The sequence below is a fragment of the Lynx rufus genome, unplaced genomic scaffold (assembly GCF_022079265.1).
Source record: "Lynx rufus isolate CCGP_SWC_20201006 ecotype Redwood Valley unplaced genomic scaffold, mLynRuf1.p SCAF_4, whole genome shotgun sequence".
In the NCBI taxonomy this organism is placed as follows: Eukaryota; Metazoa; Chordata; class Mammalia; order Carnivora; family Felidae; genus Lynx; species Lynx rufus.
Window position 1 is genome coordinate 52,065,768 of NW_025814856.1, and position 20,206 is coordinate 52,085,973.

Here is a 20,206-nt window from a genome sequence, read left to right on the forward strand (position 1 = left end):
GAAGTGCTGAAGTACAACCATGTAGTTTTTGTAATGAAGACATGAGCTTCAGGCATGTGCCAGGGCAGGAAATGCTGGCTGCCTGCACTGATAGGCCCCAGGATCTCACCCACTAAGAGTCTGTGGATGGAGGCCAGCTGCGTCCATCTTGTTGCCTTGCCGTGCCATCCATACTGTGTGGCCTCCGGGACCTGCATCTCCTCTCGGGGGGGGGGGGGGGCGGGTCGGAGAAGTGGGAGGAAGCAGCCAGGTCTCAACAGCCCTGGCCAGGAAGTTAGCACGGCTCTCCCACTCACAGGCACCTGGCTGGAGCCTGAGGCATGGCCTCAGCTGCCTGCCAGGGAGGCTCAAGATGTAGGGGAACACGGGGGGAAGTGTAGTGAGCACAGCCATCTGTGCCATAAGAATCAATGCACATGTTGTACATGTAGCTCATGGACAAGTCCCGCCCACTCATGTGCTTTAAGGAAAAAAAAAAAAGTAGAGATGCCTGGGTGGCTCAGCTGGTTGCGCGGCCTACTCTGATTTCAGCTCAGGTCATGATCCCGGGGTTGTGGGATCTAGCCCCGTGTTGGGCACCATGCTGTCAGTGGAGCCTGCTTGGGATTCTCTCTCTCCCCCCCTCTCTGCCTCTCCCTGCTGGTGTGTGCACAGGCGCACACGTGTGTGTGCTGTCTCTCAAATACATTAAAATAAAAGCATAGTTGCCAACACTTAAAAATCAGGAGATTTCATGTTGGAAAAGGAAGTATGATTCTGGTATCCTTTGGCAAGTTGAAAGGTTTGGCAGCACTGGGCCTGCATGCCTACACAGCAGCTGGGTTGGCGGAGCTGAGCAGTAGCCACCGCCTTCTAGGGATACTCTGGTTGGCCACAGTCCTCACCATTCCCTATTGCCCTGACGCTCTAGCTGAATGTCAGTGCCAGTAGTTTGCTCATTTGTGCTATTCCATTTTTTCTTGTGGAAAAGAGGACATGCAGCTTTTCTTATTCCAGTCACCCTGACCATCTCACTCCTTGCCTGCCTGTTTCCGGTAGGCATCACCTTTATTCTAAGCTGTTGGCTGGATCAGGGACTGGAGGTCAAACCTCTAAGGAGATGGGAACTTAACCACTCTGGGTCCTTTTACAAAAGGTGGTTCCCTCATTTCCCACAGTGGTAGGTATTGACTGGTGGGCAGACCTGCTGGGGGGAAATTAGGCGAGCAGAAAAGAGATATTGACAAGTTTCCATGCTGAGGGTGGTAAGGGAGCTAAGGAGGTACTAGAAAGTAATCATAAATTTGCCTGGTGCACCAGAGAAAGAACGGAGACTCATGTTCTGTCGGCCCAGATGATTTTGCTAATCTTTGCTTTCTCTAGTTTGCATCATGAAAACAATAGAATTTTTCTGTTTTTCCAAATCTAAAAATCAGTGCATTATTGATGTACTTCTTTAGACTACATACACGCTGCTCCTGTCCCCTTTTTTGCTGCCTCTTCTGGCTAAAGAGGAGGAGAATGACTTGGAGGAGTGAAGAACCAGAGTTTGGAACCAGGATTCACATCTGAGGTCTGTCACTCACTAGCTGTGACCTTGGTACATCACTTAACTTTTCTGAGCCTCAGTTTCCTCTTCTGCAAAATGGGGATTGATCATTAAGTTTGTCTCATGGGGTGATTGCCAGGATGAGATGCAAGGATGCATATTTAATGCTTAGCGGAGTGTGTGACTAATAGTAAGTGCTAAATAATGGTGATTCTTAAAAATCTTATTATAATGATAAAATTTACTCATATGAGAAGTTGTTTCTGGGTATCTACTCTCTGCCTAGCATTAGTCAATGGATATCTAAAGGTGAATGAAACACAGCCTCTACCCTACCCAGTTAATATATGTGAGAGTGCTTTGTGAAGTGCAAAGGGAAGGGACACTGCTTCCACCATGATTACCACTTTCTTGGGAGTCAATGCCAAGGCCAGCAGGCTTGGCTGGCTAGCAGTTGTGTGTGGTGGGGGCGAGGGCCATTGGATAAGGCATTTGTGCACGCGTGTACTTGGGTTGTCCATGTGGGCACATGTAGCCTTGAGCTCTTGGGCCCAGAACATGGGCCACAGCAAAATTTGGTTCCATTTGGCTCTTAGGAGGAAGCTGAGTCCCACTATAGGGCCACTTGCCATTGGCTGGGCTGTTGAGCCTGTGTGTTGAGAATTCTAATGCAGAGACTGGGTTTCAAGGAAGGACTAGCAGGCTGCATTCTTGGAGATTTCAAAAGAGACATATGGGGAAGCATGGGAGAGAACATTCATCCACAGCCTTCTGTTCACTGCACACTCTGCCAGGCATTTTTCATCCACATTAGCACATGAGATCCCGCAACCTGGGGAGATACTGCCTCAAGTTCATAGGTGGAGACCCAGAGGCTGAGAGATTGAGGAGCCTGGCCTGAGTTGGATGAAGACTGTGCCTCGGCACTGACCCTGTGCTCCTCCCATCTTGCCTGTCCTTGGACTCGATCAAATTTTAGAAGATTGTGATATTTTGAGTGATGTCCTTTCAAGCATTCTGCCTGAGCCTACTTTCTCTCATCACTAGTAGGCATGGTAATGAGGGCAGTAGTACTTGGTGATAGTAACGGGTGATGGTCATTGAGCGCCTCACATGCCCACTCCGTTTAGAACTTGAAACAAGCCCAGGAGACAGGGGCAGTCATTATCTCTGTTTCAGACGAGGAAACTGAGGCCTGGACGGAGTAAGTAACTTGCTTAAGGACCCTCAGGTAGGAAGCAGACCCCAAGCCTTGGTGGCCGCATAGCCTGGGCTTTGGATGAGAGTACTATCCTGCCTGCCCTCTGTGGTGTAGCGATAATGAGTTTTCTTATGGGCTGATTATAAAGAGGCAGTTGATGAGATAACATAGCACACAGTGGGGGCTCAGTGGTTGTTGGTTGCAGCTGTAATAAGATGGTGGTTTTAAGGGAAATGCTGAAATCCGATGAGCCAATTAAACATTTTCCTGAAGGCTGGGTTTCAGGGGCTCTTCCCCTGTTCCATGCTCAAGACCAGGGTTAGCATCAGGATGGAATGTGGTTTTCCAGAGCTGTTGTGATTTCTCAGAAACCATGTGCTTTACCCCCACCCCTGACATTTTATTAGTGAAGAAATTTAGGCTCAAAGAGCACAAGGGACTTGTCCAAGGCCACACAGGGAGTAAGTGACAAGTGTCAGGTTAGGAACTAGAGCCTGGTGGCCCAGATCCTCAGCTCTTTATATATGATGAGGTTCTGACAGTTTAAGGAGACCAGGGGTCCCCCATCAGCACATGGTGTCTTCTCAGGAGAGGGTCTGTTGCTTTTCTTACTGTTTATTGTTCGCCTCACCTTGGACATAAGCCCAGGGTCCAAAGGTTTTTCAGGTTCTGTAGAAAAACAGCTAAAAATAAACACAGGTCATATGAGTCTTCCTGAGTGGGGAGCCACCGCTCCTGTCTCTTGCCTATGACCAGAGCCACTTTCATGAGGCTGTCCAAGGAAGGAGAACCCTGTCTTTCTGCTCTTGTCCAGGCCATGACTGAGTTCCAGTCCACTTCCCATACTCAGATTTCAGCAGAAAATTCTGAAATTTCATTAGCTTGAGAAAAGTTTCCTGGCCCAGGTTTAACTTAATTCATTGAACGTGTCTCTTGCTGCTGGAGGCATGCATTACAGACTCACCTGTTAGCAGATGACTGTCTAAATGGAGGTTTGGGATCAGGTCACAAATGAGTAGATCACAGATGAGTCTGTGACAAGGCCATAGAGGAAGGCCCAGCCACCCTCTCCAGTGGCTCAACAGGCAGTGTGTGGGCTCCTGATCTGTGTTGATATTAGCATACCCCCCACAGATGGTCTCCGCAAATGTCCTTCAGTGCCCTCCCCTCCTGCTCCCTGTTTGAGTGCTTTACGGTCTTCTGACATCACAGAGGCCAGCATTCAGGATGTCCCCAGGGTCAGAGTGAGCAGCATCTCCTGTCAGAAGAAGCTGCTGTGGGTTGGAGAGACACAAACTAGATTCAAACTTCAGTACGTAGCAAGGTGCCACCTAACTGTTCTTAATAAACATTTGTGGAATGGATGAATTTCACCTGTGCCTGGGGCTCCCTGCAAGGTGCTGGGATCCAGTAGAGAGGGTGGTGGGCCATCTTGTCCCCATAGGGTGTGCCTAGCAGGGCAGGCACAGACAGATAATTTAGACATTGCAATTTAGTGTGTTAGTGCTAGCATTCACAATAGAACAGCTAGAGAATCAGATGCTGTGAATGTGGGGATTCTAATGGCTGCATACTGGCTCTGGAATATTGGAACATAGCATGTCAGAGCTGGGAGGCATCTTGGCTTTTAAGGTCAAACCCTATTGTACAAATAAGAGAGTAGAGGCCCAGAGAGGTTGCAAGGTTTGCTCAAGGCCACCCTGTTTGGAAGGAGCAGAGCCAGGATTCAAGCCTGGGTCTGTCTGCCTTCCCTAAGCCTGATCCTCCTCTGCTCTCATGCCCTCAGCTGGGAGTTCATGTGCAAGTTCAGCGTGAGCACATTGATCATAGTTCTAAGCACACAGTAGGTGTTTATTTCCCTACCCCAGGGCAACAGCTATGGTTTATTTCTGCATAGCTTTTTTTTTTCTTTCTTTAGGCACAATTCAAAATTCTAGAAGTCTGAATTAGAAAAATAAATAAAAACCTTTCTCAATTGTTAATTAAATTCTGCCAAGATGTAGGATTCTAAGATACTTGATTTCTTCATGAGGAAACTTCCAGGCTGTTTGTAACTTGTCATCTTCTGCATGATAAACAGTTTTACTCCAGATAATTGAAATCAAGTGTTCACAACATGGAGACATCTTTGTGATTTTCCTGTGTCCTTGGTTTTTGTAGTTTGTTTTCAAAGACTTTATTTTTAAGAGCAGTTTTAGGTTCATAGCAAAATTGAGCAGAAAGTACAGAGATTTCCCATGTATCCTCCTGCCCCCACACACGTGTCACCTCCCCCTTTATCGACACCGACCACTGGAGTTGGGCATTTGTTACAGTTGATGAACCTACCTCATCATCACCCAAAGGCCCTAGTTTACACGAGGTTTCAGTCTTGTTGTACATTCTGTGCATTTGGATAAGTGTATAATGACACATACCCGCCATTATAGTATCCTACAGAATAGTTTCACCACCCTAAAAATCTTCTGTGCCCCACCTTTTCCTCTCTCCTATCCCTAACCCCTGACAACCATTCATCCTTTTTTTTTTTTTTTTTTTTTTTTTTTTTTTTTTTTTTTACTGTCTCCATAGTTTCAACTTTTCCGGAATGTCATTATCATTGTAATCATACAGTATGTGGCCTTTTCAGATTGGTTTCCTTTACTTAGTAATATGCATTTAAGGTTCCTCCATGTCTTTTGATGCCTTACAAGTTCATTTCTTTTTTTTTTATGCTTTTTTTTATTTTGAGGGGCAAGGAGGGGCAGAGAGAGAACCCCAAGGAGGCCTCCAGGCTCAGCAGGAAGCTTGACATGGGGCTGGATCTCATGAACCATGAAATCATGATCTGAGGCGAAATCAAGAGTCGGACGCTTAACTGACTAAGGCCCAAGTGCCCCCCAAAGTTAATTTCTTTTTAGCACTGAATAATAGTCCATTGTCTGGATGTATCATGGTTTATCCATTCACCTTAATTTTTTTTCTTTGATAGCTGACACACAATGTTACATTCGTTTCAGGTGTCCAACATAGTGATTGGATATCTCTATATGTTATGCTGTGCACACCACATGTGGACTTACCATCTGTCACCATACAACACTATTATGATACCACTCATATGCTCCCTATGTCTTACCTTTCATTCCTGTGACTTACTTATTCCGGCCTGTGCCTCCAACGCCTCTTCACCCATTTTGCCTGTCCTCCCACCCCCTCCCCTCTGGAAATCATCACTTTGTTCTCTGTATTTATAGGTCTAATTCTGCTTTTTGTTAGTTTACTCGTTCGTTTTGTTTTTTAGATTCCATGTATGATTGAAGTCAAATGGTATTTGTCTTTCTCTGTCAGGCTTCTTTCATGTAGCATTATACCGTCTAGATCCATCCATGTTGCTGCAAATGGCAAGATTTCATTCTTTTCATAGCTGAGTAATATTCCATTGTGTATACATACCACATCTTTATCCATTGATCTGCTGATGGATACTTAGGGTGTGTCCATATCTTATCTATTATAAATAATACTGCAATTAACATAGGGTGCGTATCTATTCACCTACTGATAGACATTTTGGGTACTTCCAAGTTTGGCGATTATGAATGAAACTGTTATAAACATTTGTGTTCAGATTTTTGTGTGGACATCAGTTTTCAACTCTGGATAAATACCAAGGAGTGTGATTGCTGGATTGTATAGTGAGCGTTTTGTTCTATAAGAAGCTGCCACTCTGTCTTCCGTTTTGCATTCCCACCGGCAGTGAATTACAGTTAGTATTGCCCCATATCCTCGCTAACATCCAAGTGTTTTGGATTTTGGCCATTGTCTCATTATTTTAATTTTCATTTCTCTGATGACACATAATACAGAGCATTTTTCATATGCCTACTTGCCATCTGAGTATCTTCTTTCGTGAGGTGTTTGTTAAGGTCTTGGGCCCATTTTTTTTTCCTTAATGTTTATTTTTATTTTTGAGTGAAAGAGGCAGAGCATGAATGGGGGAGGGGCAGAGAGAGAGGGAGACACAGAATCTGAAGCAGGCTCCAGACCCTGAGCTATCAGCACAGAGCCTGACACAGGGCTTGAACCCATGAGCTATGAGATCATGATCTAAGCCCAAGTCAGATGCTGAACCGACTGAGCCACCCAGGTGCCCAGAGCCCATTTTATAATCAGGTTGCTTTCTTATTGTTGAGTTTTAAGTGTTGTGTGTGTGTGTGTGTGTGTGTGTGTGTGTGTATTTTGGATAACAATCCTCTATTAGATGTGTCTCTTGCAACTATTTAAAAAAATGTTTTTTAAATGTTTATTTATTTTGAGAATGAGAGACACAGCACAAGCAAGGGAAGGGCAGAGAGGAAGACACAGAATCTGAAGCAGGCTCCAGGCTCTGAGCTGTCCTCACAGAGCCCAACATGGGTCTCAAACCCATGAGCTGTGAGATCATGACCTGAGCCAAAGTAGGACAGATGCTCAACTGACTGAACCACCCAGGTGCCCCTCTTGCAACTATTTTTTGAGCTTATTGTTCTTTAAATCTTTTTTAATGTTTATTTTTGAGAGAGAGAGAGAGAGAGACTGAGACAGAGAGACAAAGTATAAGTGGGGAAGGGGCAGAAAGAGAGTGAAACACAGATTCCAAAGCAGGCTCCAGACTCTGAGCTGTCAGCACAGAGTCCATTCCATGGCTTGAACTCATGAACTGTGAGATCATGACCTGAGCCGAAGTCAGATGCTTAAGTGACTGAGTCACCCAGGTGCCCCTAAGCTTATTTTTTTTTAATCTTTCAACATTTATTTGCCCTTGAGAGGCAGACAGAGTGAGAGGGGGGAGGCAGAGAAAGGGAGACACAGAATCTGAAGCAGCCTCCAGGCTGTCAGCATAGAGCCTGACATGGGGCTCGAACCCACAAACTGTGAGATCATGACCTGAGCTGAAGCTGGACACTTAACCGACTGAGCCACCCAGGTGCCCCCCTAAGCTTATTTTTTAAAATAATCTCTGCAGCCAACATGGGGCTCCAACTCACGACCCTGAGATTAAGAGTCGTAGTCTCTACCTACTGAACCAGCCAGGCACCCCTCTTGCAACTATTTTCTCCTAGTCTTTGGTTTCTCTTCTTACTCTCTTGACATTATCTTTGGCAGAACAGAAGTTTTCATTTTAATGAAGTGTATCTTATCACCTGCTTCATGGATCCTGCCTTTGGTGTTGTGTCTAAAAAGTCATTGCTGTACCCAAAGCCACTTAGGCTTTCTCCAATTATCTTCTAGGAGCTTTATAGTTTTATGTTTTATATTTAGGTCTATGATCATTTCAATTTAATTTTTGTGAAGGATGTAATGTCTGTGTCTAGATTTATTTATTTTTTGCATGTGGATGTCCATTTGTTGAAAAGACTATCTTTGCTCTGTCCTTATTTTTTTGTTTTTATTCATCAACCAAATTCATCTTGACCATCCCTGCCACCCACTCCTCCCCTGGTCTCATAAGCCTGAAACCACCAGGGCATTTTTGACAACTTCTCCCTTTATGTCTCATGCAGTTATTGACCAACTCGCCTTTTGTAATTACCCTGGCAAACATCCTGTCCTCTCCATTTATTGTCCATCCATCTACTCACCCACACATGCAACAAATATTGAGCCCTCAGTAGCTCTTCAGTACCTCCAGAGTGAAAATTGCTCTTAGAATTTCCCATTTGTACAAACATATTGCTGACACACAGAATAATACAAATGAAATGCTGTATATTCTATGAAACAGCAATTTCAAATAGCTTCTGTATGCTCCTGTCTTCATTCTATTTTATCAAATGACAGCATGTGAAGCAATGTTGTGGTTTTGCAATATTTTCCTGGTACCTCTATGCATATTTGTTGAAGATGGAAAAAACTGGCCATTACTGGTTGTCCTTCCTTTGTAGCTTTGCTAAACCTTAGTCTAACTCAGGGAGTAGCCAGATCTGGCCAAAGGCCTGTTTTTGTACATAAAGTTTTATTGGAACATAGCCACATCCCTTCCTGTAGGCATTGTAGGTGGCTGCTTTTGTGCTACTGTATAGCAGCAGACTTGAATGGTTGTGACCGAGACAATGTGACCCACAAAGCCTAAAATATTCACTCTCTGCTCCTTCACAGAAAAAGTTTGTGGATCTGTAATTTTTTTAAGTTTATTTATTCATGTTGAGAGGGGGGGAGGGGAGGAGTGCAGAGGGAGAGAGAGAGAATCCCAAGCAGGCTCTGCACTGTCAGCACAGAGCCTGATGCAGAGCTCGAACTCACAAACTGTGAGATCATGACCTGAGTTGACATCAAGAGTCAGCCGCTTCACTGACTGAGCCACCCAGGCGCCCCAAGTGGGTCTGTAATCTGTGAAACTAATTCACGCAGACTCTCTGCCATCTAACAAGAAACTAATATAAACTGCTGTCACCCAAAACATGGATGGTTTCAAACACTGCAAAGCATTAGTGATAGCTGCAGTGCAGAGGTTTTCTGAAAGGTCCTTAAAATCTCACCCCAGCCTTTGTAGCCTGCAGATGTGCTATTTCTTGTGTCCAAATGCTCACTTGCTATGGATGTTACTCATTCACTCATTAATTCATCCAGTAAGTGTTGCATACTTACTGTGTGCCAGGTACCAGGCTGGGGGTTCTCAGCGGTGGGTAATCCAGACCGTGGAGTTATGGCCTGCTGGGGGAGATGTAGAATGAATAAGTAACAGAAATACTATGGATGGAAGACAAGTGGGGCTGGGAGAGAAAAGAACAAGGGCGGGGGAACCCTTCACAGGGGTCAGGGAAGTGTTCCTTCAAGAGAGGTGTCCATCTGCGATGGGAAGGACGAGCAGGGCTTGGCCGGGTGAGCAGCACATGTGAAGTTTTCAAATGGGAAGGATCTGGTGAATGTGCAGCGAAGCAACTGGGAGTCCAGATAGAATCGGTGATGGCATGAGATGGGGCAGGGGAAGTCGGCAGGGGTCGGACCTTGCAGGTCATGGGGAAAGGGCAGGATTTTATTCTAAGTGTGATGGAGAGCCCCTGAACGTTTTTAAGCAGCATGATATGATGTTCATCCTTAAAAGCTGATTCTGGCTGCTCGTTGCAAGTGGATGGGTGAGAGACAGGCTGTGGGAACCCTGTTAGCAGGTGACCAAGGCAGAGGTAGCAGCGGAATGGAGAGAAGTGGTCGCATCAGTCGACTTTTGGCATGGCATCCTTGTTCTGTGAGGCCAGAAGGTGCACAGGGGTTCGAGACCTTAAAGTCCTTTGACTGTGGAATGGGGGTGGCTGGCCCAGCCTCGGTCCCGGACACTCTGCCCTCTGCAGGCAGCCGTCCTGCCCACCAGATAGTCAGGGTGTCCCCTCATGCTGCCCCCCACTCCCTCCCCATCTGGCTCCTGGTTTTTGCTCTCTCCTCTGCCCAATTTCTTCCTCTGTCCTCCTCTTGGTGGATGATTTATGGATTTTTCCCCCTCATTTCCTGGTCTCCAGGAGCAGAGGTTGGGAGGGGAGGGCACTGCAAAAACAATTCTGGTCCCTTCCCCGCCTCCTACTATTGCCACTTTAAAGGAAGCTGCAGGATTAGCTGGGATTTTAAGAAGAATCCTGCCTTTTCACTGCTTTTGGGCTCTGTTTTTATTCTTTTCAGAGCTCTAGGACACCAAGGCAGGAGAAAAGAAAACACACACGCGAGCGCGCGCGCGCACACACACACACACACACACACACACACACACAGAAACAGCTGCAAATAGCCTTGAATTGATTTTTTTTCTTCCCCTTCCTTCATTCACCAACAAGTAGAAGAATTGGAGGTGGCACAGGACTCTTAAACAGCCCGTGTCGTCTGCATGATGTTAATAGTAAAGCAAATGGTTAAGTGGCACTTTGTTCCAGGCCCTGTTCTAAGGCTCTAATTACATTAACCTACTGAGTCCTCACAACAACCCTGTGAGAAAGGCGTGACAATTACCCCATTTTGCAGATGAGAAGACCAAAGTTCGTAGGGCTTAAGCTCTGTGCCCTAAGATCCTGGGGGGACCAGAGCCTGTTGGGATGGGGGAGGAACAAGGTGGGGCCCCTGGGCAGGTGAGGGCACCCACTCCAGGCGGTCTGCCCTAGAGCTGCCTCATGGACGCACAGCCCAGAGGGGCCCTGGGAGGCTCCTCCCCAGAGTGTGTGCCTTTTATCCCCCCGCCCCCCCACCACCAAGGCGGGTTAGAGCCGCCAGCAGGGAAACCACCAGGAGCCCCACACAGAAAATTTATTCTTCAGGAGCACCCTCTAAAGTGGCTAATGGATTCAATGAGGCATAAAGCAGGAGTAAAGGGGGCAGGGGAAATAAAAGGGAAAGATGTGTGAAAGGGAAGAGAACAGGCCCAGGGAAGGAACTGGGCAGCGCTGTCTCTAGGCCCTCAAGTGGCCTTTGTTGCAGCCTGAAGCAAGTGGGGACGGCCTTGGTGGCAGGGCTCTCCCAGTGGCCCGGCTGATGTCTGCATTCAGAGAGGAAACTAGAGCGCTCATGAGCTGCATGCAGAGAGCCCAGGCGGCCGGCGCAGGGAGGTCCCTGCCCTCGGGCCCCCAGAGCCCGAGGACACCCAGAGCCTGAGCCACTGCGAGGGGGTTTTTGTGCCCAGTTGGGAGTGCTTCTCCCACAATTGTGGTTTGGGGAGAGCTGTAGATTGTCACATTAAGTCAAAGGAGTTTAGCATCTTGATTCAACCCTTTCTTTGGCCTTGAATGACAGCGCGTCACCTTTAGCGGGAACCCTGGCAGCGAGGAAGGTTGGAAAGGAGGGAAGCTTTGCGACTCAGTAATACTGTCTTTATTAAAGCACAAAGGCCCCCCAAAGTCCCAGTGGTTGCTGGATGGGAGGGGCTCTGCAGGGCTGGCCGCCTCCTGAGAAGGCCCGTTGGAGCACTGCACGGGGGACCTGGCTGGGGGCAGCGGGCGCTGTTAACCCTCATGGAGCGGAGCACCTCTGGGGACCTGGCATGCTTGGAGCCCACCCGCATGCGTGGCCTCCCTGGGAATCAGGAGCCCACCCTTCCCTATGGCAGGCACGGAAGAGTCAAAGTGGCTTTGCTGTCAATGTGAGGCCAAGAGCAGTGCTTTTGGAAAACTAAACCAGAAGCAAGTGGGTACTTATTTTGTGCCTACTGAATGTCAGCACCGTACTAGGCATTCACAAAAGAATTGTGAGCTATGTATCCTGCCCACAAGAATCTGGCAAAGGAGATGAAGAGAGATAGCAATTAAGAGGAACAGAATAAGCCAGCGTTTGGGGTCCAGAGTCCCACCCCACTACTCACCAACTGTGTGATTCAGTGCGTGCCACCATGACCTTGTATGGCTGTTCATATCACTTCATCTCTCAGGGCCTCAGTTTCCTCTTCTGTCAAGATTAGCATGACAAGTGCAGCGACAAGTTGGTAGCTGTGCTGATGTCACTAATGACAGAACAGATGAGGCAGGGGGTCCTGGCAGCCAGAGCATGCTGGAGGGGGAGGAAGACAGGGAAGGGGTCAGCGTGTCTAGGAGGTTCTGGGTAGGGGTGAACGGGAAGGGTGATGAGCATAGGCCCAAAGGGGACTTCGGGGGAGCATTGAGAGGTCATGTGAGCCTGAGCAGACTGTGGAGTGGATGGCGAAGCAGGGGGCTGGCAAGTTACAGTGCACCTGCTTGCTCTTGGCTGGCAGCAGTTGGCTAGCTCAGTGTAGTGTAGCTGGAATTGACAGGGAGCCGCTGTCTTCCTCCAGAGCCCCTGCTAGATCCCTCCTTCCTCCCTATCCCTGTGTCAGTCAGGGATATTGCCACTGTGTCAGTCAGCATTCAGCCAGAGCAGCAGAACCAGTAGGCGATGTAGAGATTTTGTTCGAGGCACTGCTGATTGTGGGTGCTTGCCGGACAAGTGTAAGGTCTGTAGGGGAGGCTGCAACTCTTGAGCAAGAGCTAATACCGCTGCCCACAGGCACCACTTCTTCCTGAGGGAAACCTTGCTTCTGTTCCTGAGGCCTTGTAGCTGATGGAATCAGACCCACCCAGATCATTTGGGATAATCTCCCTTATCATCAGTCAGCTGCTGGTGGACCTTAATCACATCTACAAAACACCTTCACAGCAACACCTACATTGGTGACTGTAGCCTAGCTACCTTGCACACTAGAGTCCTTCTCGTGCCATCATCCAGAGGTGTCCTACCCACCTGGCTGATAGCACAGGGGCTACCCTCCGTGCCCCCTGCCCAGGCCCATTGTCCACCACTGCCAGGCTCAGCTTCCTTCACCATGGCTTTCATCGCATCACTTCTCTGGGAACTCTGGAGCAGCCCCCATTACCTGTAGCACCCACTCTGGTCTCTCAAAATCAGCCAACCAATATCGTAGCACTGAGTATTTTTGGGTTTTGTACAGTTCCTTTTCCCTGCAATCTCCTTTCTCCTCTGTCGTGGGGTAAATTAATAACCATGCAGCTTGGATGTCACTGCTTCCCTGGGATCATCCCTAGCACAGGGATGTTTCATAACTGCCTGTTTACTTGCCTGCTTACACTCCAGCCTCTAAACTTGTTTGGAGTTGCTATCTGCAGTCCCAGGCACAGGGCATGCTTAATAAATATTTGCCTCTCCGAGTAAGAAGTCTCCCTGAGCTCACAAGCCTGGCAGTCATGAGACAATGACAGGCAAACTTGGGCCGGCTGCATGCTGCTGGCAGGTGGCTGCCATCAAGGGCCACCAGAGGAGTTCAGAGAAGGCCCGGAAGGATGAGAGTGGAAGGGGTCTGGAAAGCTTCCTGGAGGAACAGGAGATATCAGGGTAGGGCATAAAAACAGCAAAAAGAGGAAGCAGGAGTGGGAAGAAGGCACGGTGCTGCCCGTCACCCTGCCAATGCCTGTTACTTGCCAGTGACACAGGGAGGACTGGCGGGGTGAGAGGCATAGAGGCAGGGAGGCAGGTTTGGGGGGAAAGCTAGCTTGCAGTGAGGGAGACTTAAATCTCCTCCATCCAATGTGAACATTCCCCAAATGCCGGGGAAGGATTCAAGCTGGACCTTCAAATGTGGGCCAGAATGTCAGGGCGGGAGGGAAGGCAACCAGACACGAGGGAAGAGCTGTTGGCGGGGAGTGTCTTGCTGGGGGAGGCGGGGAGTGGACCAAGGTTTTCTGGATGGATGAGGCTGGTGATTTTGGCAGAAATTTCACACTTTTTAACCTTCCTATCAAAATCACCTCCCATGGGGATGGGAAACCATATGAATAAAGTATTTCCTTCAGCATTTTCAATGGTGTAAAGAAAAAAAAAAGGGATCCTAAGAGCCCAACAGTCATGGAATAGCTTATTATGTCATGGGATATTTACTCGGTGGAATTTAAAAATAGCTTTTGGCAAAATGGGGAGAACATGCTTTGCGAAGGACTGTTAAATGGAAAAGGTACATTATACAATATTGAATTACATCATGTTATGATTAAACAAGGTATAAACTCTGGTTATACGTGTATAAGGATCAGAAGGCAGCACAGGAACATTCTGGGGAAACTAGCCTTTCACTTTGAAATACTCAGTGCTATAATATTGGTTGGCTGATTTTGAGAGACCAGAGTGGGTGCTACAGGTAATGGGGGCTGCTCCAGAGTTCTCAGAGAAGTGATGCAATGAAAGCCATGGTGAAAGAAGCTGAGCCTGGCAGTGGTGGACAATGGTCCCGGGCAGGGGGCACGGCAGGGTAGCCCCTGTGCACTCAGCCGGGCGTGGGTAGGACACCTCTGGACGAGAGTATAGGAAAGACTCTATAACGTGCAAGGTAGCTAGGCTACAGTCATGTGATTCAAACACCTGTGTTAATGTTGCTGCGAAGGGGTTTTGTGCTTGTGATTACGGTCCACCAGCAGCTGGCTTACATCCTTCCCCCCTCCCCCCCCCCCCCCGCTTTCCTCTCTTCTTTTTTCCTTCTCTCTTTTCCTCTTTCCCTTCCTCTTCCCTCCTCATTCAGTGAGTGAGCATCCATTGCTTATTGTCAGGGGCTCTTCTGCATTTCCTTATTTCTTGTTAGTTGATTCAATCAGCTGACAAGTATGTGTTGCCTGTCATGTGTTAGGACCCATTTCATTGATTGGGGTGAAAGTTCCAAAGCAATTTCCTGACAATCACACAACCAAGCCCTCTTCCTTCCACCTCCTCCCAACACCGGTGGCTAGGAAAACAGAGGGACAACCTATCTTGGGGGAGAGGAGTGAAAAATGAGGCAGAGTCCATAGGAATTGTGTGTGATCCCAAGTGTGCAGCTGTAGGTGTGATACCCTTACGTAAGGACCAGCAGAAAATGAGGGGTGATGGTAGGTCTGGGGGGGGGGGATGCAGGATGATATGGAGGGTGTCACAGAAGCTATGGAGTCAGACTGACCCAGGTTCAAAGCTCAGGTCTTTGCCCTAAGCTGAGTAAACATTTACTGAGGGCTTACTGTGTGTCTGACATTGGGCTGGGCACTCTACTTTCATTATTGAACTTAACCTTCACAACAGACCGTCAGGTGAGTATTAGCAAACTCACTTTATAAATGAAGATACTGAGGCCCAGAGGTGAGTGATGTGCAGAGGGGCCACTTAGCTGTTTGAGGAGTCAGGATTTGAACCCAGGTCTGCCAAAGTGGATCTCGAAACTGGTGTTGTTCCTACCAGTGTATGCAGAGCCCTGAATACGTGTTGGCTGCCTTCCTGGCCTAGATGAATATTCACCAGCCCAAGTGCTTAATATGTGCTTGGCACCATAGGCAGGTGACCTGGAGGTAGACAGGCAGAAGAGAGCAGAGCCTGGTGGTCCTGAGTTTGAACCGAAGCTCTGCCCTGCAGGTCTGGGCATGGGCCTTTCTTTTGCCTCTGAGCTATTTCCTCAGCCTTCACTGGGGACAGTAAGAGTGCCCATGTCAGTGGTCTGAGGCACGTTAAGGTTTAAGTGGGGAGAGGCATGCAAATACTTGCCTGGTGCTTGTCACACAGGACACACACAGATCACTGTTGTTTTTATTTAATTGCTTGTGGTTTTTTATAAACTCATTCTCTAACTTAAAAAGGTTCTCAGTCTAGTGGAGAAGTAAGACTGGACTCCCTTTCTTGGAGATAATTAACACTATTTTGTAGTACAGATTAGTTGTCAAATAATGGCACTGTCATGCTGGTACAGAGCTTGGATAAGGAAGCTACTGTGGCCCAGAGTAGTCTGGAAAAGCCTTCTGGAAGAGGTGGGACCTGAGCTTCACTTTGAAGGACAGCCCAGGGGCAGGGGCTGAGCTGGGCCTTCCAGAGGATCAGGGGTATGGAAAGGGGGAGTCAGTTGTGGTCATGGAGATTGGGAAGCCATAGGCAAGGCCAGATTTCAGGGGAGGGGGGCACAAGTGCCAGACTAAGGTCACATGGACGGTCAGGATCCACTGAGGGTCCTTGACCAGGGATGTGTTTAGGGAAAGTGGAGGGGGCACAGATAGGCCTCGCACTGTGCATTGTGCCATGGCAGTAGCTATCTTCCTTCCTATTTGACAACCCCCCATGTGTAATGAACTCGAACCCCCGGTGAGAACATTGAAGCAGAAGATAATTCACTCTGCAGAAGCCAGACATGATCTTTATCCTGAATCGCAAGTATGTTGTGTCACAGTTAGGATGGACCCAGTATACTGACAATAGCAGTATCAACACCAGGAGGCAGGTGCTCAATCCATGCCAGCCCTAACTGCCCACCACCCCCCGGTGCCGCTTAAGCCACTCACAGACCCAGCACCCCTTCTTTATGGCAAAGATTTGCAATAATGCCTTTATCGCCCTGAAATGCGATTCATAAATAATCTACCTGCACAGATAAGTTCAAGAAAATTGATATAACACCCAGCTGTCTTTTATTTTTTTTAATTTTTTTTTTAAACGTTTTATTTATTTTTGAGACAGGGAGAGACAGAGCATGAACAGGGGAGGGTCAGAGAGAGGGAGACACAGAATATGAAACAGGCTCCAGGCTCTGAGCTGTCAGCACAGAGCCCGATGCGGGGCTCGAACTCATGGACCGCGAGATCATGACCTGAGCCGAAGTCAGCCGCTTAACCGACTGAGCCACCCAGGCGCCCCATCACCCAGCTCTCTTTTAAAAGAGAAACAAAAAGGAAGCAACTTCTAATAAAATAGCATGTGTTTCAATATGTAAATGTTCCAGCATGCCACAAAGGTAATAGAGTCATCAGGTGCTGGCAGCAGCCTGGCACGAAAAAATCTGGATATAAGACAAGAGAGCCAAGTTTGGGGCGCTTGGGTGGCTCCGTCGGTTGAGCATCCGACTTTGGCTCAGGTCATGATCTCGCCGTTTGTGAGTTTGAGCCCCGCGTTGGGCTCTCTGCTGACAGCTTGGAGCCTGGAGCTGGAGCCTGCTTTGGATTCTGTGTCTCCCCATCTTTCGGCCCCTCCCGTGCTCATGCTCTGTCTCTCTCTGTCTCTCAATAATAAATAAATGTTAAAAAAATTTTTTTTTTAAAAAGAGAGCTAAGTTTTCACAGAATATTGTCAGTGCTTTTTCTCTGGTTTACATCTTGAAATAAGAGCTAACCACATCTATTATGGAATCACCATGAATGCAGCAGCTACAAATGTGGGTAGACGGGTGTTTCATTGACCACTGGGCTCTATCTGTGGCGTTACCATCGGTGATAGGATTTTCTGAAATGATGAATGACATTAACGTTTGGTAAAGAACTGAATAAGAGAGTGTACAGTGTACCCTCAATTTACATGGTAATTCCATTTCTGGAAAATTCAGTTTATATTAAAATGAGGTAAAATATACTTTGAAGTTACTTGTAAAACAGATTCTAGGCTTGATAGTCAGAAACAGCTCCCCACCCCCATGAATGTCTAGTGGCACATTGGGAAAGCGTGTGAAACAGAGCAGTTTTTGTTATGTGGGGAGTGTCCCATGCGTTGCAGAATTACCAGCCCTCCTAGCCCTCGGTCGTTAAGTGCTGGGTCTCTATCTTTGTGATGACCTCAAATGGCCCGCGTGTCTCCAGGTCACCCCTTAGACAACAGTACTACTTCGTTGACAAGCACCAATGTACGTTAAGCTGTTTAGCCTTGACAACAATCCTCTGAGTAGATATTTTCATTCCCACATTATGGCTGTGCACGTCGAGGCTTGGAGAGGTGTTGTCACCTGCTCATGATCACAGAGCTGGGACTGGACCCACTTCATTCATCTGCCTCACCACAGCGTTTAATACTGCGTTAGTGTTTTATGGAAGTGTATGTTTAAAGATGAATTCACGGGTGCCTTGGTGGCTCAGTCAGTTAATTATCTGACTCTTGACTTTGGCTCAGGTCACGATCTCGCAGTTCTTGGGGTTCAAGTCCTCTGTTGGGCTCTGCATTGACAGTGGGGAGCCTGCTTGGGATTCTCCCTCACTCTCTGCCCCTCCCCTGCTCTCTCTCTCTCTCTCTCTCTCTCTCAAATAAATAAACTTAAAATAAAGATGAATTCATCATGCATTTATTAAACACCTATTGGATCACAGGAACCCATAAGTCCTGTAGACACACAGGCAAATAACTAAGATGTGGTCCCCGTATAACACATGGGATGGTCCAGAGAGAGAGAGAAGGAGGGAACATGGCTCAGGAAAGGAAAAGAAAGAAAGGAATAGAAGGGATAGAAAGAGGGAACATGGCTCAGGAAAGGAATAGAAGGAAATCCACACTGTGGCCAATGTGCATTCCTCAAGAGGCAACGGAGAAAGGTAGGCTGGGTTGGTAGGCAGGGACCAGCTTAGGAGGGGTTTGTAGGCCAGCCTAGTAAGAAGATGAAAGGAATGGAGAGTCACTGGAAGGCTGAAAGCAGAGGGGTGACATGACCAGGGTTTCCTTATGAAAAGGCCCCTGTGACGGTGACATGGAGAGTGGGTCAACAGGAGCCAAGGCTGGGGCCCTCTTCTGCTGGTTCACCAGCACACGGTGGCAGCTTTGCAGTGGGGACAAGAGGACAGGTTTGAGAACCAACACAGGAGTGCAAATCAGCCCCCACCCACCCACCCCCCCCCGTGACTGAATGTAGAGGGTGAAAGGAACAGAGACGTCTGCAAGGAAACCCAGGTTCCTGGTTCAAGTGTGTGGTGCCTGGTGGCACTGCTGGCTGAGATGGGGGACCCGGCAGGAGGATAAGGCACGGCTAGAGCTGAGGGAGATCCCTGTTGCATTTGTGATGTCTGTAGCACTGTAAGTAGAGAGTGTCTGCACAGTGGTCTAGAGCCCAGGAGGGAGGGATGTCGGCGGGGGGGCACCAGCATATATGTTAGGGGTCCACGGATGCTTCAGGGAGCCCTTAAACCTCTTGGAATTGTGTAAAACTTTTGGGACCATGTGGATAACCACATTTTTCTAGGGTGATGGTTCACAGCTGTCCTCTCATTTTCAAAGAGGCTTGTGTCCCCCAAATGATGAGGAATTTCTGATAGTGTAATTTCATCTGATGTAAGTTACACCACTATTTTATATACCAGTACAAAATACTACCAATTGAGAAGGGTGTTTACCAGAAGCAAAAATACCTCTAATTCGTCTGCTCTGTGTTCCCTGAACTTCACATGTGCCACATGAAATAACCACCCAAGACTCTAATGGACTCTCACTGTTTTGAAGTTTCTTTGGTGGATTCTCTTGTCTGCTGGCATATTGTTTGGATTTTAATAGCTATTGTTTGCATGTACTGCAGTAACAATATAATACAGCTTCATGTCCTGGAAGGTATTTTCTTAGATCCATAAAGTACAGTTGATGCTTGAGCCACATGGGGGTTAGGGCTGCACAGTTGAAAATCAATATATTAAGTTTTGACTCCCCAAAGACTTAACTAATAGCCTGCTGTTGACCAATAACATAAGCAGGTGACTAACACATATTTTGTATATGTATCATATATTGTAGTCTTACAGTCAAGTAAGCTAAAGAAAATGTTATTAAGAAAATTATAAGGGGGGTGCCTCAGTGGCTCAGTCGATTGAGCATCCGACTCTTGATTTTGGCTCAGGTCATGATCCCAGGGTCATGGGATCGAGCCACCACATCGGACTCCACGCTGAGCATTGGAGCCTACTTGAGATTCTGTCTCCCTCCCTCTCTCCTTCTACCACTCACCCCACTCATGCTCTTTCTCTTCTCTATAAAATAAAAAATCATAAGAGAAAATACATTTACAGCACTCTACTGGATTTATAATACAGTCCATATAAGAGGACCTGCAGAGTTCAAACCTATATTGTTCAAAGGTTAACTGTACTTGGTTGTTTCTTCATAAGAAAAGATAAAATTATGATTATTTTTCTAACGACTTATATTTGCTTTACAGTATCAATTTTCACCTCTTTTTGTGTGCCTGTCAGTGTAATCTTTTCAAAAGACCTTTTAAACACCAGAAATTGATTGAAATTAATTTAAACTATTTTTTTCAATGTTTATTTATTATTTGA

General features: G+C 47.2%; 1 protein-coding gene across 1 annotated transcript in view; it reads left to right on the forward strand.

The window, feature by feature from the left end:
- Positions 1 to 20,206, forward strand: part of SLC6A11 (solute carrier family 6 member 11) — a 132,823-nt gene that overhangs the window by 28,701 nt on the left and 83,916 nt on the right. The window lies entirely within an intron of this gene.